This window comes from Cydia splendana, chromosome 3 (assembly GCF_910591565.1).
Source record: "Cydia splendana chromosome 3, ilCydSple1.2, whole genome shotgun sequence".
Lineage (NCBI taxonomy): Eukaryota > Metazoa > Arthropoda > Insecta > Lepidoptera > Tortricidae > Cydia > Cydia splendana.
Window position 1 is genome coordinate 12,115,849 of NC_085962.1, and position 11,220 is coordinate 12,127,068.

Below are 11,220 nucleotides of genomic sequence, written 5' to 3' on the forward strand. Positions count from 1 at the left end.
GTTACAAAACACACATAATCCAGTATCTATTAAGGCGACGGTAGCGGTGGGTAAAATTTCAGATTCTGTCAATTTACCCCATTTCACACACAAGCGCACTTCACGCACACTACCTCACTTTACTGGGACAGGTCAGTGACCCATCATGTTTTTTTTAAGATTGGACTTTTAGTTTAGTATTGACCACTAGCCTCCTTTGAGGGTAAAAGCGTTCCATTGAAAGATGAAAGAGAAACAATGCATTTAATCTTGCTTTCCTTGTCTGTTCATGTCACACGTGACGTACTTACCTATTTAATTAATTTGATTGTTGACTGTTTTACTACCTAATATTGCATTGTCGAGATACGCGTTTTGTACAATTAAAGCGAATAAAACAAGATGTCATTAAGTCAGATGTAAAATGTTATTTACTACTCTATACGGTTTTTCATAAGGTGCAAAATCCATTCAATAGGAATTTAAATAAATAAAGTTTCAGCAGGGTGGCAATTCCATTTTGGCGGATAAAGCGAAACAGAATAGTTCTATCGAACCTGCTTACAAATTTTCACGAGAATCAGTTGAGAAATGTGATCTGCAAAGGAGAACATACAAAAGCATTTTTGCCCAAGCTGAAACGGAGACCTTTGCTAACGCTCGGCCAATGATGGTTTAGGTACACCTATAAAAAATGGTTGTCCCTGCTGTAATTTTAATATCTTTATATTTCAACGGTATAGTTTTGCCTTCAAAAATAATCGGTATCGCTAAACAATAGCGGTACCTTACTACTTATACGTTCACGAAATCGGTATCTGCATAACTTGATTGTTACTAAACTAACCTGAAAAATAATCTCAAAACCACCGAAACATTTATGTACAGTAACTTGCAATAATATGTTACGTCATTAGCGCCAACTTTGCCTCCAGGGAAACTTTGCCCAAAACGACAATTTTAAACAAATTCGTTAATGTAGAAAAAAATATAATAGTTAAGGCCACCCTGCTATTTTTAGTAGAAAATAGGTTATATTTCTGACAAAACTATATACCAAACTTGTGCATAACTTGACTTGGGAATTTAGAGTTTGAGCGAGTTGTCTAATATAGGGTATATTTCGGCGGGCAAAAATTGATAAATAATGAATGCAAGTAGAAAAAATTGAGAACCCTTTGACAAATATTTCCGGGTTTGAGTTATAACACATGAAGCATAGATTATGTCTATTGAGATTTAAACTAAAAAGGCCTAAATACACAAAAGTTTTAGCGGTGGGCAAAGTAATCCGGTAATTTGGCATCTATACCAACATTGCCCACCACCAAAAACGGATTAGGGTTGTCACTTTCATCTAATTTACCCAACTTCGCAAGTAAAAGAAGGTTATGTTTGTACACTAAAATAAATTTATAAATATATACTGTATTTAATTTGTCTTATTATCCTATATTTAGATGTTTTATCCCGTTAACGAATGAAAAACACAACAAAAATCATATTTTTGGCCATTAAACTATTGTAACAGATTTTCTCAAAAGTGACAATCCTAGCCTTTGTAAAATGCTTAGGCGAGCCTTATTTGGAAATGGGCAAAAACGGGTTGGCAACATTGCCCAGCAAATTTATTTTAAAGTTTTTACCTTAGAGGATATAACCAACGGAGACGCCATGTCTCAAATCGTCGGTACAAAATAGTCTGCCGTTTTTTGCGGGGGAGGGGCACATCAAATGTATAGGTACGTCATGTCAGATAAACGTCAGTCCATACATATGGTTGACAAGTTGTTGACCATTGGCCGCCTATTTTCGACAGAGGGGAACGCCTGTTAATGGCGGCTCCATTGTTAATTACTCCGAGGTTTTTACACTTATCGCTAAGTTATTAACAGGGAATGGTAGGATTGCCCAAAACCTTTAAGTGATCCTTAGACATCATCATCATACGAGCTGTATTTGAATACCAAATTGACGTGGGCAATGTTGGCGAAAACCCCGGATATCTTTGCCCGCCCTCTAAAACGCAAAAAAATGAGTAAAAACACGATAATTTTTTTTTTTTAAATAAACTGATGCGTTTGATCACAATGGACGTGCTGAGCAAAAAAAGTCATATGATGTGATGTTTTTTGAGAAATTCGTTTTAAAAAATAAGAGGGCAAAGTTGGTGGTAATGACGGTACCTACTCTTCGAAGGCCGCAAAAATATGTGACATGGTCTTATGGTTCTACAAATAAGATCGTGTCAGATATTTTTGCGGCCTTCATTGTGTAACATAAATTGCAGGCGACTGTACATTTGGAATAATTATTTTATTTAGTTTCAACGAAAGTTTCAAGTTTAGTACGAAAATACTTCAGATATTCAATATGCACAAAATGTAGGCCTAATCGAAATAAAACATTGCTTTTTATAGGTAATTTATAAAACATTCGATACATAGGTATACATAACAATAACTAGAGCGCTATTGGCCTGTAAGCTTCATCTCGGTCTCCAAAGCCGCAAAAACTCGCTAGTACTTAGTGCTGGTCTAGCCGTTATTTTTTCTTGAAGATTTTCAGAGAACAGCACGTACACGCATTATACATATAGACGGAACAAACCGCATAATCATTATCATTTATTCGTCGCAATCCATGGTATTACAGAATTAGGTACAAGACTTTCAGGTATTACTTATACGAATTACATAACTCTTCCTGTTAATAGGCATTATTTTAAGATAAAAGTTCTATAATATAATTATGAACGACCAGCTACTAGGCACCGGAACAAAGGAAAACTCCCAACGGTTAGATTAGGAATGTTTATTCAAACTACTTGATTACATTCACTTGTTTAATACTCTAGACGCTTAAACTCAACATCCATTTACTTTATTACTCTAGACACTTAAACTCAACATTCGTTTACACATCAATTAATTAACTTAGCTAGCTAGCAAGCCTAGGCAACCTAGGCTACCCACAGCCGTGAGCACGTCACTCGAATAAGCTACCTATTTCCACGAACGCTCCAAACAGAATGCACGGTTTGATCAACTCCCGGCCAAGAACCGTTGCCAATATGGCGGGAAAATAGAGCCTCGCGATTGGTGGACGACATCGCGTGATATCGATGACGTCAACCAATCGTTGAACGATATTATTCGCCCGCCAAGACATCAACCAATCACGTTATAGCGATGTTGCCAGAAATAAACCATAAATGTTACTAGTGTAAACCATAAATCATTAACTAAATACGACTATTGAAAATAAATAATTGGTAAAATTGATAAATATTAACGTTAAAAATAACGTAACCTAACAATCGGCTGTCCTGACATCGTGTGCGTCCCGCACACGACACCAGGTGGTAACCTAAGCAACCTAACAATCTGCTATCTTGACTATTTAAAACAAACTTATTCAACAAATTAGTCTTAATTATGCTTAACATTTTAATTATTCATTTATAACTTTTACATTACAATGCAAATGCAGACATTGATCTATCAAGTAATATTTAACATACAACATGTAAAATAATAATAGTTATTTTATTAGTAAATTTTAACACTAGTCTAGTTAACATTATAGTTAACCCAAATTAAATTTAATCATAAACTGCAAAATTTACGAAGCTATCATGTACCAAAATAAACTATAAGCTACATACATAATCCAAGTAATCAATCAATCAATCAAATTTATTTCAGGCAAAAAAATATACCCATACAAAATATTAAAATTAAAATTATTAAGAATAAAATATTATCATATAAAAATTAAAAATAAACTTAAAAACATGTCAACAAAAATTACAATAAACAAAAATTACATTAAAATTAAATTAAAATCTACATACATATTTACATTAAATTATACACTATGCCTCCGGATCCCATATGCAGGTCATTCCAGTGCCTCCAGAGTGTACCAGCAGTATCTCCAGGAACGAGCTGAAGCAGACTGTTGGAACTGTCACGTACTCGGCGCATGAGGGAGGCAGTGCGTTTACGGATTATCGGAATAAGTATAAGATTTTAATTTAAATAACAAATTCTATGAACAATCGATTGAATATCGAATCTAGTGAACCCAAACGATCGATTGATTGGGCCATGGGAACATCAAAATGAAGTCACGACCGATCGATTATGTCGTGAAATACATTATTTACACCAAACGAGTATTCTGAACGATCGATTAATCAGAATACCTATATCCCCTGAACGATCGATTAATCAGGGTTCCCTAACCTCCTGAACGATCGATGCCTTTCAGGATGCCTATCGACGCCCGTCCGAGCCGATCGATTAATGCTCGTAATGGCAGTCGAAGGACTTTATTCGACACTTATTGCACCAAGCCGCGAACCGATCGATTCTCGCGTACTTGATCTGAAACAACGAAAAAACATTCTGTAGCAAATCAATCTGGATAAAATATCCTAACAAATATGATATCCATAATAATATCCATGTTCTAACTCGAATCGTTTCCATCATCGCTCTCAAGATCATCATTAGGCTCTTTTTCATTAACTTCTAACCGCTCTAAGAGCGGTCACGTGTATCCACGGCTTCATGCGGTCAGCAGCTACGGTCGTTGACCGCCTATTTTCTGTATAGACTAATCCAGGTATTGGAGCTAAGATCTTACTCACACGGTATGGCCCTATAAAAGAAGGCATTAATTTCTTGCTCTGTCCGTTATTATTGAAACAAGTTTTTGTTATTTTAACGATATCTCCCTCTTTATATATACGTGAAGGTGTCCTTCCCAAATCATAACTCTCTTTGTTTAGCCTGCTCCATCTATCCTAGCCTTAACACTGTCACGTATTTCACACAAATCATCATTTTCACGGCTATCGAAAACGACGTCATTGAGCATGGGGTTAATTTCGCTATTCATAAGAGTTCCGAACATCACTTCCGACGGCTTTCTACCTATAGTTTTCTGAAGGGTGTTATTCAGACCCCATTGAATGCGTCCCAAATGCGTATCCCAACTTTTCTCGCCACGTTTAACGCTTAGTGCCTTGAGATAGTCTAAAACTGTGCGGTTATACCGCTCAACTTGGCCATTAGACCTGGGGCTAGCGACCGCATTTAAAACATGTTTTATTCCTTTATCTAAGCAAAACCGTTTGAACGTGTGCGAGGTAAAACAACTACCTCTGTCACTAACGAGCCGGTCAGGGTTTCTAAATATGCTAAAAATGTCTTCTAGAACCTCAATCGCATTTTGGGCATTTGTGTTTCTGACAGGTCTGAGAAAACAGAACTTGGTAAAACTATCAACAACCACCAACAAATGAGTAAAACCACTTGACGACTTTACAAAGGGTCCAAGGTGATCCACATGAAGGGTGTGAAAGGGGATCTCTACCTTTGCAATAGGGTGCAGTAACCCTTCGGGAGCGCCTAAATTGTTCTTTGTATACGCATATTCAATACAGGCACCCACGTATTTATTGATGAACCTGGACATTTTGGGGAACCAATAGTTACTTTTGATTCGTTCTAAGGTCTTCTCAATCCCAAAATGTCCAATTTCGTCGTGATTGAGTTTACACACCTGCCCTCTTGCGCCCTTCGGTACCGCCCACCTGATCTTGTCCTTATCCCCGTCCAAATAGCGAAACAAGCGATTATCTTTAAGGACAAAATTCTGTTTGATATATTCTAATCCCTTTTCGTCTAGATCACTTTTCAGAATGTCAATTATTCTGCTCCACTCAGAATCGCCTAACTGCAGCGTGTGAAGCCAATCTTCGCTACGAATACCCATTACCACCGGAAACTGATCCTCGAGACATTCTGACGGCTCAACCGGATTTCGAGATAACGCGTCAACGTGACTCATTTTTACTCCAGCCCTATACTCGACAGTATAATCAAATTCCTGAAGGGTTAGCTACCAGCGTGCTATTCTTGGTATCAGATCACGCTTTGAAAATGTGGATCGCAATGCACTGCAGTCGGTTATAATATTAAATTTCTTCCCAAGTAAATAGACTATAAACTTACGAAGGGAACACACTACCGCTAGTGTTTCCAACTCGTAAGAGTGGAAGTTTTTCTCCTCGGGAGAAGTTTGCCGACTAAAATGCCACTGGGTGAAAGTTCTCATTACCTTAGTTGCGTTCGTTGCAGAAGGATCGTAAATAGCAAGAACCAGCCTATTAACCAAAATCGACTTTAGACTCAAATGCTCGTTCCTGTTCGTCACCCCACTGCCAGACGGCGTCCTTTTTCAATAGCTTGCTAAGAGGGGACGAAATTTGAGCAAAATTCTCTATAAATTTGCGAAAGTAACTGGCTAGGCCTAGGAACAGTCTCACATTATGAACATTCTGGGGACGAGGGAAATTGACTACGGTCAAAATCTTCTTTTCACCGGGCCGGATACCACTAGCGCTAATTTCGTAGCCAAGATAATCAACCTCACACAAAAACTCGTATTTCGACAGATTCAATGTCAGATTCGCCTGTTCAAACATTTGCAGCACCTCTTCAAGGCGTTCTAGACACTGAGCAAAGTCCTTTCCAAAAATGAGTACATCCTCAATGTACGCGGTCGCCTTACTAAATCGCGCCGGACCAAGTATCGTGTTTATCATTAGTTGAAAAACTGCCGGAGCATTCGCTAGGCCGAACGGCATACGATTGAATTCGTATTGGCCGTCCGGCGTAACGAATGACGTCAGATGTTTGCTCTGCTCAGAGATCGGCACCTGGTAATAGCCAGAAGCGAGATCAAGAATTATGAAACAAGATTGACTCAATAATGGGCATTGGGTACCGCTCTTTAATGGTTACTGAATTAAGCATACGGTAGTCAACGCACAACCTTGAGGAACCATCCTTTTTACGCACAAGTAGAATAGGACTCGCGTAATCTGAAGTCGATTCTCGAATCACACAGGCGTCTAACATATCTCCAATCATCGACCGCACTTTCTCCCGTTCGTGGTGTGACAACCTGTATGGACGATAAACGATTAGACGCTGACTATTAAGTTCTATACTCATTTCAGTGATGCCTGTACAGCCTAGGCCTCTCAAGGAAGTAGCAAAACAATGCTGATATTTCGCCAACAGCTCCATCAGGTTCCGTCTTACGTCAGCTGGTACACCTCTGCCCACGTTCGCCTGACTTTCATCTAGCGCCTGCCGAATATGAGTCTCACCCTGCGGAACATCCACTACCCGCTTCACAACGTTGACAATTTCTGCACGACAGAAGATAAGCTTAGCCGGGATGCGACAAGATTCTGAACATGGCACGACAAGTACATTAATGTGTCCATTTATCGCTCGATGAAACCCGCCGCTAATGAAATACTGCTCGTTCGGCTTTCCTGCTACACAATTTTTCAAAAGAACCTCGCCGTTGAAAGCCGGCTTAGCTTGTACCATGACAGAAGCAGTTCCATAAATTTCAATTGTCCTAGCTGGGTAAAACATCAACAAGGCATCGCTATTATCAACAAGCTCTGAAGTAGGCAGTTCCTTCCCTACATCAAAGAATTGCAATTTATTACAACTCTTACATACCAATACATGCGCCTGTTCTGTGAACGACTGTCCCACAAGAACAGGGACCTCTAGCCAATGATCACTCACAACCTTGAAAGGTACCTTAGCTTCTACCCCATCGACGTTCATATCGAGACTTAGAGTCCCTAGCGATTGGACTAAACCATTACCAAATCCCTTCAAGATCTGAGGAATATTATGTGACAGACCTAATCTACTAGCAGTTGTTTCCCTTATGAGCGTAGCGTCGCTTGCGAAATCTATGAACGCCCTCAACTCAGCACTGTCTTTTTTGGTATCTTTATAATATTTAGAGCCTGGAGAGTCCACCATGTCTACGCTGTCCTCAATTCGCATAGTTTTCTGCACTGTACCGTTAGTATTTGCTTGCACTTTGTCATCTGACTTAGCTCCACAGTGTGGCCGATTTTATTACATCGCGCACATTTAAGCAGCGGCTTAGGGCAGTGCAGGAAACTATGACCCCTTTCTTTGCAGTTGTAACACCCTGTACCGTTGGTTGATCTATTGCTATCTATCAGATTTAGGATTTGCTGTGTTTTAACTGACTGATGTAACATCCTATGTATACCCTATCTTTCGCAAATAAATAACTTATGACGTATCGAAATTCCTATTCCTAACATTCGATCGATCAGATTGGTTGGTTTGATTATAATCCCTATTACTGATCAAATATTGTAAGAGCTGGTCGGGATGGGTACAACGTAGTGCCAAAGCCCCGGATTTAAGTGTCTTGTCCGTAATACCATGTATTATGCACTCAGCTGCGCGGGCATCTACTATCTCGCATCGATTCACCAGACTCAACTTCTCATAATAGTACACCTCTATGGACTCATTGTACCTACTCTTCCTCCTAATCATATCCTCCAAGGTCTGGCCATAGTTTTGTTCACATGGGAAAACACTCAACTTATCTTGCCACTCGGCCCATGTAAACAAAATACTATTCAGACTCGCATACCATGTTTTGGCCAAACCTTGAAGTTTCTGCATAGCAAAATGCGTAGTTGTTCTTTCATCCCACCCATACACCGAGGCGCACTCGTTCACCTTCTTCAACCATATATCCATCCTCTGATTTTTTGATGAAGGATCAAAATTTGGCAATATATTCTTATGATCGATTTTCTGTAATGGTTGGGGTGCGCCTTGGTTCACGGGCAACGATGCTAGACCGTCTCGCAGATTTTTAAATATATCGAGTAAATAATTATTTGAAAAGGAAGGGCTACGTGACCTGTTCATCCGTTCTTCGGTGTCAGGCTGTCGTGATCCGCGATGATTCACGTAGGTCTTCGGCAGCACGTACGCGGTTGCGCTCACGCCGTACTTCTTCCTCCAGCATCCGTAGTCGCTCGCGTCCCAGATCCACGTCCCGATCCGGCCGGTGTCGACTGTTGCTTCGGCTTTGCAGGCGACTACGGCTCCGGCTCGCGTTCGAGTGTGCATCTCTTCGTCTCGGAGTCACGAGCCTTCGTCGGTCTGGCGGCTCTGACATAGTCTGAAATCTCACGTCAGAGGATTTTAGAATCTTATAGCTAGACATAAGGAAGCAAACTACTAAGTTTAAGGTAAAAGATCCCATTAATCAAGGAAACGAATGATCAAAGCAATAACGGTTCATATAAATAAATCACAACACGACTTACTTGAAATATCATTACGTTACACAAGTTCTTTGCTCCAACAATGCTATTAAATATAGAAAGGCGTTAACGTTGACTGGATTACAATTTAATCTGTTCCATTGTTGTCCGGGATTCGAACCCGATTGATGTATTAACTACTGTAACTTCAGCTATATAAATAAGGTATAGTATCACTAGGCTTAATTTCAATCGATAAAATAAGTAATCGACCGAAAATACTACCCACTTTCTATCGTAAAATGATATGAACACTAAATAGCATTAACAAAGAAATCGTTTGTTAAATTTAAACTGTTATATTATAGCAATAACCACGGTTGAGATTTTAAACTAACATCACTAGGTAATACTTAAACTTTATCGTTAACTTTTAAATAAATAACGTTCACTTGAAATCACTTCGCACAAAAATAGCTTACTATTGGGGCGTGTACTTACGTTTTAACTGTTCTTGTCACTTCTGAAATATGAACGACCAGCTACTAGGCACCGGAACAAAGGAAAACTCCCAACGGTTAGATTAGGAATGTTTATTCAAACTACTTGATTACATTCACTTGTTTAATACTCTAGACGCTTAAACTCAACATCCATTTACTTTATTACTCTAGACACTTAAACTCAACATTCGTTTACACATCAATTAATTAACTTAGCTAGCTAGCAAGCCTAGGCAACCTAGGCTACCCACAGCCGTGAGCACGTCACTCGAATAAGCTACCTATTTCCACGAACGCTCCAAACAGAATGCACGGTTTGATCAACTCCCGGCCAAGAACCGTTGCCAATATGGCGGGAAAATAGAGCCTCGCGATTGGTGGACGACATCGCGTGATATCGATGACGTCAACCAATCGTTGAACGATATTATTCGCCCGCCAAGACATCAACCAATCACGTTATAGCGATGTTGCCAGAAATAAACCATAAATGTTACTAGTGTAAACCATAAATCATTAACTAAATACGACTATTGAAAATAAATAATTGGTAAAATTGATAAATATTAACGTTAAAAATAACGTAACCTAACATAATACAAGATTACAATTGTCATCAAAATTCATTGACGTACAGAAGTCAAATACGTTTTTAAACTGACGCAAAATGATACCAGCATAATAAAAATTGATCCCAATCAGTAAAGATGAGTCTTTAAACTTTTTTCATTTTAAGCGAGTTTTGAAGGAACATAATACTTAAATTCGACTGTAATCGTATTGTTTTAAGATAGTTTACTGCGGTTTTCAACCATTATAACAGCAAATCAAATTTAAATGAGACGCGAGCTGATATTAATGTACCCTATTTTTTGAAATACAATTTATCTACTGGTATACTTTCTCGTGTGCGTATATGATTTAATGTCAATATAATTGTCAAAAGCAAGAAAATCAAGCTGTCATTTTCATTTGAAGAAGTACACGTGTGCTCCGGTGTAGCCCCAACGGGCATCTGACTTGAAGAAGAATTTTGAGTGATGTCGTCAATGTATGGAAATTGTTCGAAAGTTTACATTTGAGATTGAATTTCTGTGTTGTCTTTGTGAGTAAAAATATAAATCGATAATAAATTGGTAGCTGGATTATCTAGCTTTCAGAATCATACAATAATTCAATTACTGTCGAAGACAAAATTGTTTTGCTTCCGTCTCAAACGGAACTCCATATTTTGATTTTTTGATACTTTTAGTGTCGATTTGTAGAGAATAACAGCAAATTAAAAATACAATGGCATGAAGAGTCGGTAAGGTGTATTCGGGTATTACCGAATGTCGGATAAATCCGAAATTTAGATGAAAATCACCCTTAATTCCATCATAATAAAAGTCTCTTTTCGGAATTATCCGACAGTTTTCGACATTCGGAATTACCCGAGTAAACCTTACACGGTTTCTTCGTGAACAAATTTACGTGTAATTTAATGCAATTATTAATCATTCATTGAACAAATTATGGTTACAAAGTGAGGTCTAAATCGAAAACGTCATATACCGGCCCCTTAAATGATAACGAGCCTAAATGTTT